The sequence below is a fragment of the Apium graveolens genome, chromosome 7 (genome assembly GCF_009905375.1).
Source record: "Apium graveolens cultivar Ventura chromosome 7, ASM990537v1, whole genome shotgun sequence".
Classification (NCBI taxonomy): domain Eukaryota; kingdom Viridiplantae; phylum Streptophyta; class Magnoliopsida; order Apiales; family Apiaceae; genus Apium; species Apium graveolens.
The window spans coordinates 97,839,419-97,858,523 of NC_133653.1; positions in this window are offsets into that span (position 1 = coordinate 97,839,419).

Below are 19,105 nucleotides of genomic sequence, written 5' to 3' on the forward strand. Positions count from 1 at the left end.
TGAACTTTAATCAGTTTATTATAATCTCTTGCTCCGTGCCTTCCTTGGTCTTTCACCAGCGGGTGGTCTCTCTCTTAGGAGGGTAAGTGACAAAAATAGTCTTTTGGGGTTCGTCAATCATTTAGAATCTCAAATGATACCTCTATTTCCTTTAGCCAGGCCCTTGCCTCGGCTGGGCCAGCTTGTTCCTTGGAACTCTGAGAGCTTAGCGACTTAAAGGTCCTGAAAGAATTTCTCACCGCATTGTTTCCTCAGGGTGGTGGTTGGGGATAATAGTCTATGTTCTGTCTAGACAGGTCCATAAATTGCCGTATAGGAGTACCGTCTCGGGTCTCCTTTCCTTACTTGACTTTCTGTTTCCTTAGTATGAAATGTTTCAACCTTCTCCCATAATCGGGGTTATCTTATACATTAAAAACCTTGTTTTCCACTCTATTATGTTATGGGTTCTTTCTTTCTTGATGGCAACCTCCCTGACTATCACATTAAGGGTTTGCCCTAAATCTTATTCCTCAAACTATGGCTCTCATCTAAGTTCTCATCCTTAAGCTCTTGAACTTTTGGAACCCAATTTCTGTAGGAACACCTCACTATCCCCTTATCATCTTTCTCGGTATGGATCTCTTCTCCAGTCATTGATTCTCTGCCTTCATTCATCACTTTTTTTCTCGCACAATATGTTCTTTTCCAAAAATTCGGTCTGTATTGCAATCTCAAACAGCTTTTCGGTACCGGCTCTGGTTACCTTCACTTCAATTTCCATTTTCTCAAAATCTCTTATAAACTCTCCCAAAGACATTATTATCTTGAGTCTCTCCTTTTTACTAAGGGCATTAGCCACCACATTCGCTTTCCCTGAATGATAAAGAATCTCCCAATCATAATTCTTGATTAGCTCTAACCACCTCATTTGGCGCATGTTGAGCTCTTTCTGCGTGAAAATGTACTAGAGCACTTATGGCTTGTGTAAATCTTGCACTTTTCTCCATACAAGTAGTTCCTCAAATCTTTAGGGTAAAACTATTGCCACGAGCCTAAGCTCATTGGCGGAGATATCGAATTTTATATTCCCTTAATTGTCTTGACGCAGACGCGATTATCTTGCTGTGCTGTATAAGAAGCACCCAAATTCCTTATGTGAAGCGTCACTACAAATCATAAAATCTCCTTTTTCCATCCGGCAACGCCAACATAGGGGTCGTCACCGACCTTTGCTTCAGTTCTTAAAAGCTGTTCTCGCATTTCTCTGTCTATTCGAACTTCTCAGTCTTATGAGTAAGCCGCGTTAAAGGGGCTACTATCTTTACAAACTTGAACGAACCTCCGGTAGTGACCGACCAATTCTACCTCTGGTAGTCGCTCTAAACATGGTTATCAATTCCACAGTGGTCCTTTATTCATTCTTGTCAGGATCCTCCATGGGATCCTCCTCAACAACAATCCCTTCTAGGACAGCATCCTCAACCGCTACATCCTCAATATCAACATCATCCGGTCCTGCGTTAGGACGCTCTATCGGATCCACAATTCGATCTCTAATTAGTAATAAAACATCATCGCGTTGTTACTCCTCAACCTCAGGGTTCGGTGTCCCGCTACCATATACGATAATGAACTACGCTTCTATCACGATATTTATAAGGGTTCCCATAAGGGTTTTAACTGTCAGTACTACATTAGGTAGTCCGACTATGAACTTGGCAAGAGTTCTTATTATCTTAGTGAACTTATTATCTTAACGTCACATCATCTCTGAGGTTTATAACGCTTAGCTCTGATACCACTTCTGTAACACCCCCAAATCCGGGGTCGGGGATCCGGGTTGTCACGAGTTCCATTTCCCTTAATAACACCCAATCTTAATACACAATCAACTACTCTGTACTGTGACCCCACAATAAACACACACACCACAAGTTATAGTCTCAGAGATGAATATCCAAAAATAATCACAAGCCGTTTTATTCCACAACTATATGCCAATACACCTTAAAAAGGTTTCTGAATAAATTTACATTTCTTTGCCATTATTACAATTCATAAATATACATAAATCTGGTACATCAAAAGTTGAAGCCTAGCCTATTGGTAGTTCCTACCTCAGCTACAGCGACATCAATGCCTATAGGAAGCTGCGGAACGTTTCCTATCCGCTCGCGAATTGGGAGCTTGGTCCTGTTCATCTTATCTATCTGATGTTATGTGATGAAAGAAGAAAGCTAGGGTGAGCAGCAAGCCCACCAAAATAATATGTATAATGATTAACAATATATGAGCCTTCTCATAGTACTCATGAAAGTCTTGGTCAAAAGAAATGAACCAAGTTTGATATCTTAATGCGATGAAGTCGCAAAATATTCAGTATATATACATATATACTTTTCAAAATCTTGGAAGTCCTTTTTCCATACATAATATACACAGAGTTCCAGTTTATAACTGTATAAAACTATCGTTACAAGGTGATCTCATATATCTAACCTTGACTCAACGTTTTTCTGAAAATCTTTGACATGCATAAGATAATCATTTACTAGATATAAGTTTAAAAGATGAAGTTACAAGATACTCCAATATACTTATATTTGAATACTACTTGAACTACCACCGTTCAAGTTATAATCAGTTTCAAAAGGTCATCACCCAGATGAGACTACAAGACAAGATTTGAATAGATTCAATCTTTGAACATCATTATAAATAATGAAGTTACGAGATACTTCATTAAGTCCCGATATATATATACACCTATATATATATATACATTTCATACACTCCTTGAAAACCTCTGTTATGAAAATTATAAACAGAGTTGCAATATCCAATGAATTTGGAAAGGAGAAAACCTTGGCATAAACCTGATATCTTGTTGATCAGGCAAAGATACCAATAAGTAACCTTTTCTACTAGTAGATGGATGAATTCCCCACTGGTCATCACCCTGGTCGCAATAGGACCTTATACTGGACTACCACTCAGCCACTTATGCATTTGATGGACTCCCACTGAGCCACTTACACTATCATGGACGCCCACTGAGCCCATGTTGCTTATGCCGACTCGATAGATGGACTTACTTCCCGAACGTTGGGTAAGTAATCAATTCATTTACCAAAACTGCATCCTTGTTGCGAATATAAAATACACCATAGAGTCAGATCCCTCAGGTTTTGAGCGAGTATTTAAATCCCCTTTAAAAGGAAGATCTTAATTATAAAAATGAGTTTTGGGATCCGCTCTAACTTTTAAAAATCATTTTGAAGACTCGAAAATACTTTAAAGAGTGTTTGGAGTAATGCTGATTTAATGAAGTAAATCAGCCCCAATAATGATAATCCTTATAAAAATAATTGAAGTAGAAGTTGTAAAACTTTATACTTGAAACGAGTATTAAATAACCAAAGATATACTTATTCGAAAGTACTATCTTTATTTGAATAATCGAAAAAAAGTTTGATTATCGAAACATTATTCTTTAATAAAATAAAGAATATTATTAAATAATAAGCGGAGTCATAATACCTCGAATGAATATTATAAATAATATTCATTAAATAAAATAACGGAGTCATACATCCTAAATGAATATTCAATTAATAATCATTAATAATATAACTGAGTCATAAGCCCTCGAATGAATATTCGAAATAATATTCAATAATAAAACAAAGGAGTCATAAGTCCTCGGATGAATATTCAAAATAATATTCAATAATAAAATAAAGGAGTCATAAGTCCTGGGATGAATATTCGAAATAATATTCAATAATAAAATAAAGGAGTCATAAGTCCTCGGATGAATATTCGAAATAATATTCAATAATAAAATAAAGTTAAAGTTATCGAATAAACCTTATTCGATTAATAGTTTTGAAAACTATAACCATATATATATAAAAATATATATATTATACTCGGGAACATCGACTCCCGGTTTAGAAATATGTTCACCTTTTGATCCCCTATACTAAGGGTAAACTCAATACCGCTTATCTCTAGCATAGGTATTATGCAACTGTAAGCATTTTAACCAACAGATATATAATCCAAGAATATGAAACAGGCATGCATATATACCATATCACATGCTACAATATATCGCAAGAATTTGCTAATAACAAATATGCATTTATCGCAAGATCATGCATATACACATATACATCACAACAACAGTATAACGGGTAGAAAACTTGCCTGAGCGATTGGGGGTTACGAAAGGCTCGGGATGAGTCTGGTAACCTATAAACAACAAGTAAGTTGGAATTAAACCAAAGTCACTTGTAAATCTATACTCTAACCAACTTAGACTCTGACGCTCGTTTTGCGCTTACTGATTTTCTTAAGTCGCTCGAGTACCCTCGGCTCCACCATTTTTAATAAATTAACCATTACGAGTTTTAAGGCGATTCTTTCGCGAGTGTCTTACCAACTACCTAATCCACTTATCATAAATGTTTCATACTCCAATTAACCCTTTTAGGTCTTTAACCTATGTTTCAAAGTAAGGCGAGGGGAAATGTTTTGTTCGCGAAACGCCGTTACTTAAAACGGTCGTTTCTCCTAAACTGTACATCGGAATCAAACGAACTACATATCAAAACGAAGCTCGTAACATGAATTATCTAAACAGGGAAATGGTCAAAATCTAGCAGGGGGTTCTCGGGTCCTAATGTTAAGAACAAAAACAGTCTACGGTAAATCGGGCATTACGACGGCTATGTTTACGCGATTACCCAATTTTAAACCACTCCAATTCATCTCACAATCAACCCACAATCACAACCCAATCAAAACTCCATCCATACTTTATCATAACAGCCCCAACAACTCAACATTAACAATTTATACTATTCTTTATCAAGAATTTAAACTACACTTAAGTTCATTAATCAACAACCAAGATTTACAACTCCAAAAACATCCCAAAACCAACTAATCTCTACATACACAACCATCAAGCCTCTCATGAACTAGAATACTCATATTATGCTCTTAACATTTAATAACAAAGCTTGGTTAAGAGAGTATACCTTCCTCGAAGCTTCTTAACACAACATAAGAGCTTTGAATGCCTAAAGAACCTTGATCCTTGCTTGTATAACCTTAATCTTTCATAAAAATTCAAGAAAACTAAAGTTATTTCTTGAAGGTTACTATTCACCATCTTCTTCCTTGATTTATTGGAAGATATTGTGAAGGAATTAGGAGCTTAAACTTATAGCATATCCATATCTATATACAAGGAACCTTAGATAATTACCTTGTGATTTAACAATGCTTGGAACTTGATTTTTGGAAATTTCTTCTTTGAAAAAGAAGAAAAGCCGAGAGCAAGCTTGGAGAAAGAGAGATTTTTTTTGTGTTTTTGCTTTGATTTGATTCTTTGGTTGGTTGTTTTTGATTTGTTTTTGGTTATTTACCTTATTAACCTTGAAAATTGTGTGGTTAAAAACCAACCACACCTCCTTCCCCTTATGTCATGCTTATGTCACATTGCTACGTCATCATCCCTTTCTTGCCCTCTTCTCATTGGTTGAATGACATCATCCCCTCTAATCTCTTTGATTATCTTCTAATTGTTTGCCTAATAACCGCTGATCTGTTATACGGTTCGCTTAACTTTCGTTTTCGTTTATCGTTTGAGGGATCATACCCGGGATCTTATTACTTAGGTTCCCTTAACCTTTCTCAATATATTGTATTCCTTTTATGATCCTCTCTTATAATCCTTTAATTTAAATCCTTTTTATCCTGTTACCTTATACTCAATTCTTTTCGTATCTAGTGGATTTCCGGGAAAAACCAAAGTGTTCGGAATTGGATTCTGACGATCTTTACATACACTTATATACCACATAGAGTACTAATAATATCCCAGAAGATCAATAACAGAACCCCTACATAGTGTGGCATGAAAAGTTTTCTCATTCAGCATAATCTGCAAAATCACTATTCATAAGGGTTTCAAAAATTTCCAAAATTTGGGGTTATTACAATGAAGATGAAGGAAATCTTGCTCTTATGGCTATTGATGGAAAAGCTTCATCGTCAAGAATAGAGGTAAAACTTTTTGATGCTGAAATGGTTTATCATCTAAGAGGTAACTTAGATTGTGCACGTCGTGATAATGAACTGTTAAGTTTACAGATCACAGACCTTGAGAAAGAGGTCAATGAATTAAGACTTGTGCACATTAATCAAGACAAATTAAAAGAACAAGTATCTTTTCTAGAGAATAGAGTTGACTGTTATAGAAAACTCGAAACTATTCTCAAAGACAAGATCACCGGTCTTGAGACTAAGGTTAGAGCCTACTTCAATTCTTGTTTGAAGGCTAAAGAGTTCTACAGTAAGCAATCTGTTAATCAAACATCTGGAATAGGTTATGATTACAATGTTGCTATTGGAGAATTAGGCATAAACTCCCCTCCTCGTGTCTGTGCTAAAGGGAGGGAAGTACCACATGTGCTTAAGGGTGTTGATGAACCCCTCTATAAACCATCAATTGCTGAACCATTTGATGCGACCTCTTCTGTTATTCAAGAAGAAATACATGCTGAAGATCTTGCTAATGAGAAGGTTGTTTCCAAGTCAAGTGTGTCAAAAGTTCCGGTCAAAGTTGTGAAAGCAACTGAGACTAACTCAGACACACATGAGTTGGATAAAAAAAATGTCATGTCTACCATGCATAAATTGCCTGCTGTTAATCACTCTCATAAAGCATGTGGTGTTTCTAATTGTATGTCTTGTGCTTTTAATATGATGTATGCTTATTTTAATGGTAAGCATGTTTCTAATGATAAGACTACTCCTCGTCAGCATGTGAATAACAAGAAGCATGATAGGTCTAAGACTGATAGTCCTTCTAAGGCTAGAAAGGAGACATTTGTGCCTAGGCTTAAACAAAAATTTGTTAAGGCTGTTTATGAGGTCAAATGTTCAGTCATTGAGAAAGTTGAGACAATTAAGATTAAAAATGTTGTTTTGCCTGACAAAGGACAGTTCTACAAGTATGCCGGGCCCAACCAAGTTTGGGTTCCGAAGAAGGGTTAATCCATTTGTGTTGTAGGGCATTAAAACAGGTGAAACCGGAAATGTGGATTCTTGACAGTGGATCATCAAGACATATGACCGGAGATAGAGCCCTGCTATCAAATGTGGATTGAGAAAGCTGGCCCCCTGGTTACCTTTGGAGATAACAGCGAAGGTTTATTCGAGGGATATGGCTGTTTGCAAGCTGGTAATGTTATCTTGAACTTGTAAATAGTTTCTATATTTTTGCTATATTTATATAAGTTTTTATTTGTATTTTCTGTAATTGTAAATATTGTATGATATATGAAATTGAATGCTAATATCTTGTTGATCGATATTTGGTATTTAATTCATTGATATTTGTATTGTATTATTTTATTTTTATTTTATTTTATTTTAAATATTATGCAACATAACAATTAGTATCTAAAGTACTTGACAAGTATCGGTCAATGATATGTTGTTAACATTATGTTGCAGATATTTGTAAGCTTTTGACATGAATGAGAATTACTTAGACTTTACCCTAAGTGATCAATGTTTTATCAAAAACTCATTCATATTAAAAAAAAACAAAATCAAACTTCTTTCTACATTAGTGGTTTCTTATTTCATGTAAAATCCTTTGAAATCACTATTGTACATCATTACTCTCAAAAGATTAAATGTATAATTTTCATTCATTATAAATCTTAAATACATTTTATCTCTATAGTGCCATATATTCTGTGTTACAGGTTCAGTCTCAAATGACTTTCTTTCATTTACAGTCATGAGGTTGAAAACCCACAACATCTATCCTAGACTGTAAAGACAAACACAGAAACAGAACTAACCAACACTCTTTTACCACTAAATGTAGTATGAATGAGCGTGAGGGAGATAGTGCCTTAGTGCACCACATAAGGAAGGTTCTGTAGTCAACCCAGTAGCTCTGTCTCCTACATAGATGAGTAGTATTTAAACCGAGACAACTGCTAGCCCCCATACATCTTCTCAAAAAGATGTAATGACTGAAAAGGCACAAAAACAGTTACTAGATTCATTCTCTCAACAGGGTGCGTCTATTGAATTTTGCCTGTCGGCCAAGGCATCCGATGTAGTGTCACTACTTCAAACATAAACAATTCTTGATGTACAAGGAGAGGTTACACACACAAAGGATGAGTTGACGGACATAAGAGTTTCGACCATTTTAAGGTCAGATTCGATTGTTTAAGGTTCGTTAATGGACCAATTGCCTTTACATGTGTTAGGAGAGGATACTGATCCAAAAGCCATATGTCAGTGGTCAGTGTCTACCTCCCCAGGCTTAAATCCCCTGGATGCATCTGCGGATAGTGGATCTGACATAGGTGCAGATCGGCAACTTGTTGACAATGATTCAGATATTACCTGATGAGTCACAAGGAAATGTCTTCACAGACATTAGAAGGGAACTTTGATCTTTATGCTAAATTCGTTGGATCATTGTTTACCTTCCCAGAATTCAAATCTGGAAACCTAAAAGGGAAACTAGCAACTTGTAGATTATGACTCAGATTTATCTGACGAGTTTAACAAGGATGGGGATTTGTGAACTCCCATTGCACCACCTGTGACCTCCTTAAGGATGGCTAAGGTGATTTTCCTTGCAGGTACAGCTGAATGTTGGAGCTATGAGAGAAGAGTGATACACTTGTGAGAATGAGTGTAAACACGAGTGGAGAGAAGAGTGAAACACATGTGAGGTACACTAAACAGAATCACACACTCACAGTGAGGAAGAAAGAGAAACTACTTGTTATTTCTTTTCCAACCAAGTGGAATATGAGAATTCCTTCAGACGACGGCATACATTCCTTCTTTAAGGGGGAGATAAAAGCTTAAGAAATAGTTTGGAGGATTCCTCAACTAAGGGGGAGAAATAGCAAGGAGGAAGAAAAAGATCAAACATGTACACTACACCACACCATTGTTGTTTGTAACTACGGATCCTATTGTACGGGAGAGGTGGTAAACACAAGGTGATTTTCTAGTAAGGGAAGAAGCTGTTTTCAAAAGGGGAGTGCCATTAGTTTTTATCTGCGGATCCTATTGTATGGGAGAGGTGGTAAACGAAGGTGATCTTCTTTAATCAGTTAATTCTCATAGGGGGAGAAGCAAGAGAGATATGCGCTTCTCAACAGGAAATGTGGTTGTACAAAAGAAGATGGAACTACTTGAAGATATGTTCAGTCTAGAGGAACATCTACTTGGAATCTGGAAAATGTTAAATCTAGTCCAGAACTTTTCTACTATTTACTTTGCATTTCTTTTTATATCTTTTTCTTATTTGTTAGTTGAGTTATCCTCTAGGTATTTGTGTGTTAGTGTCTAACAAACAAATAGGGGGAGATTTTAAGTCATATGTCATAGGCCTATTTGTATATTCGAGGATTCAACTCAACTCAAATAAGAATGTAATAAGTAAATAGTGGATCTACCGTCAAAGAGATCTCACAGAGTAACATCTGTCAAAGGATTCAGAAACAAGGTTCATCTACAGACTTGAGGAATTTATTCACTGGAAGAAGTTCAAGAAATTGATCATGCCTCGGTGATATAAATCAAGATTGTGGATTTAATCAAGTGACAGAGATCTCGTCAGAGTATCATTAATTACAAGGATTTAATCTGAAGAAAATCAGAGTATCAAAGTTAAGACATGAAGAAACATCACGGAAGTTAGTCACTCATGAACCAGACAGTACATCGAGTGTCAACGTTGAAGTGGTGGAATTGATTCATAATTTTCAGTGATTTTCAGAAGATTTTCAGAAGAATGGTTGCTGCTCAAGATTAGTATTAATTCTCTATTAATTAATTAAGTCATATAATTTAATTAAGAAAATAAATTATATCTGCAAAGATTAATTTATTTATTAATTGATTAATTAATTCTGAATTAATATTAAGATTTTTCAGAATTGTTTTTGGATTTAAATCAGTTTAAATCAGCAAGACAATTGAAAATGAACTAGCATGACAATCTGGATTGTCATACCGATTGTCATGCTAAGTCATTTCAATTGTCATACCGAAAGTTACACTGGGAGGAGGATTGTCTTGCCAGTTCATTCTGATTGTCTTGCTAGTTCAATCAATAGTCTCACCGAAAGTCTTGCTAGCTCAATAGATTGTCTTGCTAGCTCAATGGATTGTCTTGCTGAGCTAAAAGGATTGTCTTGCCAACAAATCAGGTGGTTGTTTTATTATTTAAACAACAGAAGCAACAGAAGTCAATCATCCATCTGAAAAACAGTTCAAGAACAAAGAAAAGCAGAAGCTGAAAAATATATCATCTCTTCTCTGCTAAAATCAAGATCATAATTTCTAGCTAGTAAAGTTAAATCCAAACCACTAGAAATCATTATCTTGTTCTTGTGTAACAATCTAGCGGATCAAAATCCCTAGAACTTAATCTCAAATTGCGTTTAGCATTTGAATCTTTTTATTACAAAAATAGAAAAAGTTCATGTCGAATTTATTCTAGATTTGTGATAATTAATTTGAGATTAATTCCTTGTAATCGATACAGTTGTTGGAACACCTTTCAAGTTTAATAATATTTTTATTTAACTTGAATTTTGTTTCATATTTTTTTATTCCGCATTTAATTCGATTATTCGGTACTGTTTGTATTCAACCCCCCCTTCTACAAACACATTGGGACCTAACACTTCTCTCTGGCATAAGTTTGGGGTGAGCTTGTGTCCCTAACCCTCTTGGCCTGTGCTCTTGGTTGAGAGCTTTGTTCAATAGCTACATCCTTTTGGAAGGATGTAGCTAGAAATGAGCTTTTGTCCTTTTTAAGCACTGCAGTTTGTTGGGAAACTGCAGTGTGGCTAGGCTGGGATTCACTCAACTCTCCAACCTTATTATTGGGGTTTCTTTTATGTTCACCCCTTCCCTCACCTAACTTACCCTCCATCACACTCCCCTCTTTGGCTTTAGTGGATTTTTCAACTGGCATCTTTTGGGAGATACCAGAGGGGGCTTTCTTTGATTTGGATTTTGAAATAATAGTAAGTTTGGCAGCTTTGGTAGGCAACTGTTTGGTCATTGGCATAGTTGCCATTGCTACTCTTGAACTCAAAGAAATGGTGGAGGGTGAAATAGTTGTAGGGATGGATGAACTTACCTCACTTACCTGAGGTGCTTGCATTACAGGAAAGTAGAACATTGGCACATCCTTGTGATGATTGGCCCTGTTCAAATCTGCAATGAGCCTTCTCTCTTGAACCCAACAATCCAGTTTCTTGTTAGAGTTCTCAAGCACAATCTCTTCATAGAGGTGGTTAGCTAATAACATAATAAATCTAGCATAATACATATTTTTACCTCTTTTATTTAACTCCCCTAATTTAAAACCTAACTCAAATAAAACAAGGTCACTGAAATTATAAAATTTATCTGTAACTAGCATGTATAGCATGGAAATATTCACTGAATCAAAATTACTGATTTTTCCTGAGAAAACCTTTGTAACTACATCACACAAGAAACTCCACTATTTCCTAAGACCCATTCTTCTAATATCACTCAGTTTAGAAGTAGGTAGTGCATAGTGCATGGAATTGAGCATATTGATTATATCAGTGTCAGTGTGTGGTGAAGTCACATTGTTATCAGGAATTTTAAAACATGCGTTTACCACATCACTATTTATACAGAATTCTTTACCTTTGATGGTTAGAGTGATGGTCTTATCTATAGAGTTATAGGTAGCAGTGGTCCACATCTCTTCAACAACTTCACAGAAGATTGTGGGTGATTCCAGCATGGCATAATTGAGCTTGCAATTCTTCACAAAGTCCATCATCTTGTGATAATCATCTGATTGCTGAATACCCTTGTTCACTAATGTAGTGAAATTGTTCTTCTCATAAATGAACCCAGTTTGAGACATAATCTTTACAACCGGTGCCATTGTTAAAGAAGGAGAGCTTGAAGAAGGAGAGTAAGTGCTTTGAGAGAGAATGAAATTAGAGCAGTTGAATTGAGAATGATAAAAGAAAAGCAATTGCAATGAAATAAGCTTTTATACTATCTCAAAAATAACTGATAAAAATAATAAAGTAAAATAAGGTAACCAATAGAAATTGCCTAAAATAGCCGTTTAAAAAAACTGTAAAAATTCCCCCTATTATCCGTCGTGTTATGCTTACAAACTGTAAGTATACTCGATGGATAATGTACAGGGAATTAACGGCTGAGATTAAGACAATTCGACGGATGAGTATAAATTGTTATCCGTCGACACATAAAATATTCCAGAAAAGTAATTGATTTTTATTAGCAAATTGTATTACGACGGATGACCAAACTCGATGGATAAGGGTTATCCGTCGAGATGTAAATTTTGACTTAGCCAAAATTTCATCCAAGACTGAAAAATCAATTATATTTCTGGCTGCATTTCAACTTACAAATTAACTCCGATGGATTTTAGAGTAATTAAGCATACCTAACTCACTTACCAACCTTGAAAAGGTGGATTCATCCAGTGGCTTGGTAAAGATATCTGTAAGCTGCTTCTCACTGGGAACAAAATGTAGTTCCACAGTACCATTCATTACATGTTCCCTTATGAAATGGTACTTGATATCTATGTGCTTTGTCCTTGAATGTTGTACAGGATTTTCAGTGATGGCAATTGCACTTGTGTTATCACAGAAAATAGGAATCGTCTCAACTTGCAAACCATAATCTAGCAATTGATTTCTCATCCATAAAATCTGTGCACAGCAACTGCCAGCAGCAATATATTCAGCTTCAGCTGTAGAAGTAGAAACTAAATTTTTCTTTTTACTGAACCAGGACACAAGCTTGTTTCCTAGAAATTGATAGGTTCCTGTTGTACTCTTTCTATCAATTCTACAACCTGCATAATCTGCATCTGAATAACCAGTTAGATTAAAACCAGAATCTCTAGGGTACCAAATGCCAAGGTTTGGTGTTCCCTTGAGATATCTGTAAATTCTCTTAATAGCTATTAAGTGAGATTCTCTAGGATCAGCCTAAAATCTAGCACATAAACATGTAGCAAACATTATATCTGGCCTACTAGATGTTATGTACAGAAGTGAGCCAACCATGCCTCTATAACTTGAAATATCCACAGACTTTTCAGTAGTGTTTAATTCAAGCTTAGTTGCAGTGGCCATAGGAGTTTTTGCAGATGTGCAATCCATTAGATCAAACTTCCTTAAAAGATCAAAAATATATTTAGTTTGACTAATGAATATTCCATCACTAACTTGTTTAACTTGTAATCCAAGAAAGTAAGTTAGTTCTCCCATCATACTCATTTCATACTTACTTTACATCAATTTGGCAAACTTTTTGCAAAGTTTCTCATCTGTAGAGCCAAAAATAATATCATCTACATAAATTTGAACAAGTATACTAGAGCCATTAACATTTCTGAAAAATTAATTTTATCTACATTACCTCTTGTGAAGTGATTTTCCAAAAGGAACTTTGATAAAGTGTCATACCAGGCTTTAGGTGCTTGCTTTAGTCCATAAAGTGCTTTCAAAATATAATAGACATGTTCTGGAAAATTTGGATCTTCTGAACCAGGAGGTTGACTGACATAAACTTCTTCCTCCAAATCTCCATTCAGAAAGGCACTTTTAACATCCATTTGATAGACTTTGAAATTGGCATGGGCTGCATAGGCTAAGAAGATTCTGATGGCTTCAATTCTTGCAACAGGAGCAAATGTTTCATCAAAATCTATTCCTTCTTGCTGACAATAGCCCTTAGCAACCAATCTAGCTGTGTTCCTGACAATTATGCCATTTTTATCCATCTTGTTTTTGAATACCCACTTGGTGTCTATTGGATTATTTCCTTTAGGCTTGGGCACCAGCTTCCATACATTATTCCTTTCAAATTGGTTTAGCTCCTCCTGCATAGCTAAAATCCAATCTAGATCCAACAAAGCTTCTTCTACCTTCTTTGGTTCTTCCTTGGAAAGAAAGCTGCTGTAAAGACATTCTTCCTGAGTTGATCTTCTTGTTTGAACTCTAGAAGAAACATCACCAATGATAAGCTCAAAGGGGTGATCTTTTGTCCATTTCCTTTGTTGAGGTAGATTAGCTCTAGATGAAGAGACCTCATTGTTATCTTGATGTGTGATTGAGTTTTGGTTGTTAGAAACTCCCCCTGAGTTTATGGATCTTTGATTTGAGAAAGGGGAACTTTTTATAGGTGATCTATCTTGACTTCATGCTTCTTTTGATAACCCGATGGATGGTGAATTTTGAGCATCGACGGATGAAGCTGGTTGTCTCCCGACGGATAACGCAGATTGCCTTCCGACGGATGAAGCATTATGCAACTCGACAGATGTTGAGTTTTGTGCTTCATTGGTGGTAGATTTATCTGCATTATCTTTAGATACATTCTCTTGATCACTTTCATCATCACTGTCATCACTAACCATCTCCATATTGTCGAATTTGAGGCTCTCATGGTAATCTCCATCTTTTAGTCCTTCAATCTTTTTATCATCAAACACAACATGTATTGATTCCACAATAATGTTGGTTCTCAGATTATAGACTCTATATGCTTTACCAACAGCATATCCAACAAAAATTCCTTCATCTGCTTTAGCATCAAACTTCCCATTTTGATTAGTTTGATTTCTCAGAATATAGTATTTGCAGCCAAAGACATGAAGAAACTTTAGAGTTGGCTTTTTGTTCTTGAACAACTGATAGGGAGTCATGCATCTTGTTTGATTAACCAAAGAAAAATTATGAGTATAACATGCAGTATTTACAGCTTCAGCCCAGAAATATGTTGGTAATTTAGATTCTTCAAGCATTGTCCTTGTAGCTTCAATAAGTGATCTGTTCTTCCTTTCCACTACTCCATTTTATTGTGGAGTCTTTGCTGCTGAAAACTCATGCAGAATCCCATTTTCCTCACAAAATGCTCTCATGACAGAGTTCTTGAACTCAGTTCCATTGTCACTCCTGATTCTTCTAACCTTGAAATCAGGATGATTATTGACTTGCCTTATGTGATTGATGATGATTTCACTAGCCTCATCTTTAGACTTTAGGAAATATGTACAAGAGAACTTTGAGAAATCATCTACAATTACTAGGCAAAATCTTTTCCTTGAGATTGACAATACATTGACTGGTCCAAACAAATCCATGTGAAGTAGTTACAAAGGCTCTTCAATTGTTGAATCAAGTTTCTTCCTGAATGATGCTTTGATCTGCTTCCCTTTTTGGCAGGCATCACACAGTCCATCCTTAGAAAACTCCATTAGAGGAATGCCTCTGACCAGTTCTTTCTTTACTAGCTCATTCATGGTCTTGAAGTTTAAATGGGATAGCTTCTTGTGCCATAGTCAACTTTCATCCTGACTAGCTTTACTGAGAAGACAAGTTACAGATTCTGCATTAGATGAGTTGAAATCAGCTAGGTACACATTTCCTTTTCTCACACCAGTGAGAACCACTTTGCTGCTTCTTTTATTAGTCACAACACAGGCTTCTGAGTTGAAGGTTACTGAATTGCCTTTATCACAAAGCTGGCTGATACTCAACAGATTGTATTTGGGACCTTCCACTAAAGCAACCTCCTCAATGATGACATTGTCCTTTGAAATCAAGCCATATCCCACCGTATAACCTTTGCTTTCATCTCCAAAAGTAATACTTAAACCAGCTCTCTCCTTAAACTCTGTGAGCAGGGTGGAATCACCAGTCATGTGTCTTGAACAACCACTATCCAAGTACCAAAGATTCATTCTGTTTCCCTGCACACATCAAAATCAAATCAAGTTGATTTTGGTACCCAAGTTTCCTTGGGTCCTGCCTTGTTAGCTTTCCTCTTCTATTTTTTAGGCTTTATTTCACTTGACTTGGGAATTTCAGATTCATCCTTAGTCATTTGAGTTGGGCCTTTGAAACCATTCATTGCAACAGAATTATCAAGCATATTATGACTAACAGGAAATGGCATGTTATGGGTAAACATGTTATTCCAATAAGGCATGCTAAATGGCATTTGTGGCATACTATATGCAGTATAATAAGGATTAGGTACAAATGGCATATTAGCAAACTGTGCATTCATGTTCTGTGTAGACATAGCATTAACAGACATAGGAGACATGGCATTCATGTTAGGAAATTGAGGTTGCACAGACATGGAAGTAGGCATGGTAGATTTACAATTAACCGACAGATGATTTACACTCCCACACTTGACACAGATTTTTCTAGGAGCATATTTATCAGGTGTGTAGTTATTGTGTTTGTTAATCCCTACTTTACCATTCCTATTATTTTTCCTTTTAGTCTCTGTTTTTACCTCAATCTTTTCAAGTTTGTCACTCAACTGTTTGACAGTCATGTGACCAACATTAGCCTTTTCCCTTTCTTAACTTGACTCGACTCTCCTGAAACAAAGTTCTTGGAAACAGACCCATACTTCTCATTCAACTTAACTAGTTTGGCTTTACTGATGGGTTTGCTCACAGCCGACGGATGATGATTTTCATCAATCGACGGATAATACTTTTTGTTATCTGACGGATAACACTTTTTGTTATCCGACGGATGATCCTCATCATCCGTCGAGTCTACATCTGTTAGCAGACCATCTACCAAATTGGGTTCTAGTTTCTCTTTGTTCTTTTTCCAGGAGTCATCACAGAAGGACTCGATTCCTTGAATTTTGGTGATTTGAGCATGGACATCCCTGGATGTTTTCCATGCCTTAATCACCTCTTGTTCACGTTCGAGCTGCTTCTTCAAAATTTCTTCCTTTTTCAAGGACTCAGTTAATTCCTCCTTAGCAATCTTACACTCAATTCTTAATTTCTCAAAATCAATAAATTGAGACTCAAGCACATTATTCCTCTCACTCAAAAACAAATTGTTTTCTTTGATTTTAGCATTTTCTTTAGTAAGAGACTTAAGTATAACACGCAAATGATATAACTCTGTAGACATGTCATTAATGGCATCATTACACTCAGCTTTAGATAAATGTGCAAGGTTTGTAGTAATTACCTGATTGCTTGAGGAACTTTTCTCTGTCTCATCAGACTTGGCCATTAGGGCTAGATTTACATAGCTGACATCTTCATCTTCATCCAGACAATCTGCTGCCCAGTCATTTTCTTGTGTAATAAAAGCCCTTTCCTTTTGCTTGAGTAGATCAAAGTAATTTTGCTTATAATCCACATACTTAAACCTTTTCTTACTGGAATCTGACTTCCTACACTCACTGGCAAAATGCCCTGCCAAGCCACATTTGAAACATTTGAATTTTGATTTATCCACCATGTTTCTATTTGGCTTGGCTGCTCTAAAGTTCTTTTTGAACTTGAGTTTGGCAAATCTCCTGGAAAGAAATGCTAGGTGCTCATCAATGTCCTCCATGTCATCCTGGCTCAAAGAATCTTCACTATCTACTACAAGCCCCTTGCCCTTGTTCTCACAGACCCTTGAAGTTGATTCAACAGCTTTCATCTTCACTTCCTTCTCCTTTTCCAACTCAGCAACTAGTGCAATGGATCCTCCTTTCTTCTTTCCTCTCTCCATTCTTTCATCCTGCTCTATTTTAAGCTCATAGGTTTTCAGGATGCCATACAGTCTCTCCAAGGTAAACTCCTTATAATCCTGTGAGTTTCTTAATGAGACTGTCATTAGTTTCCATTCCTTTGGAAGAGATCTAAGAAATTTCAGATTGGAGTCTTTTATCTGATAGACCCTTCCATCCAACTTAAGAGCATTTAGTAGTTTTTGGAACCTACTGAAAATGTCAGTGAGTGACTCACTTTCTTCATTATGAAAATGCTTATATTGCTGAATCAGGAGCTGCATCTTGTTTTCTCTAACTAGCTCGGTGCCATCACAGATGATCTGTATTGTATCCCAAACTTCCTTTTCAGTTTTGCAGTTGATAATGTTGTCAAACATATCTCCATCAACTCTATTAAACAGGATATTCATGGCCTTTTTATCCTTCCTGACTTGTTCAATATCAGGATCAGACCATTCATGCCTTGGCTTGGGGACCGATGGCTCGTTTCCTGTTGCAGCTCTCATTGGAACATGAGGTCCTCTTTCTATGCAGTCCACATAGGCCTCATCTTGAGAAAGCATATGAAGATGAATCTTTACCTTCCAATGATGGTAATTATCTTTATCCAGAAAAGGAATCTTGACTCCAACATCTTTCTTGTTCATCTTGCAGAATTTTTTTGATCTTTAAACTCTTTGTAAGTTAAGAGCTTGCTCTGATACCAATTGTTAGTCCCTTAACAATATGACAAGAATTACAGAAGGGGGGTTGAATGGAATTCTTGAAACTTTTTCTTGAAATAAAATGTTCTAACTCAAATATAAATATAAGTGTATTGATTAGCACAATGCGGAATAAAACTTAAGTGAATCAAAACACAAGTAACTAAAAATAAGAGCCTTTAAAAACTTTATGGTGGATATGAATGATTCCACTAGAGATATATATTATATATCGAGAGAACTCTGTGTAATGTTCACAGCTGCTTACAAATGTTGAACTACTGAGAATACAGAGAAATGTTAAGAATTATGCTTACAAATGTTTCTCTATTGTTGTATCTCAGATTCATATTTCTATTTGCTACTTCTTGGTTTATATATATTACCAAGATTACAAAGTCAAAAGATAGAATCATTATAAAAACTATCGGGTCTAATGCTTTGCTACTTTGTTCTCTATTACCCAGTTAATAGGCTTCCTCATTTCATTTGCATACACTTCGACGCATGTGACTATGTTGTCACTGTCAACTGATATTTGAATTCTTTATCCGTTGAGTACATGATCATCCGTCGATTTTATGATCATCCGTTGATGGCTTCATTGATCATCCGTCGACTGCTATATTGAACATCCGTTGATAGCCATTTGATCATCCGTCGATGGCTTTGTTAATCATCCGTCGGTAGCTATTTTGGCACTTGACTTCAATTCATTTATGCAGAATTACAAGACATCATCTATGTACAATTAATCAACA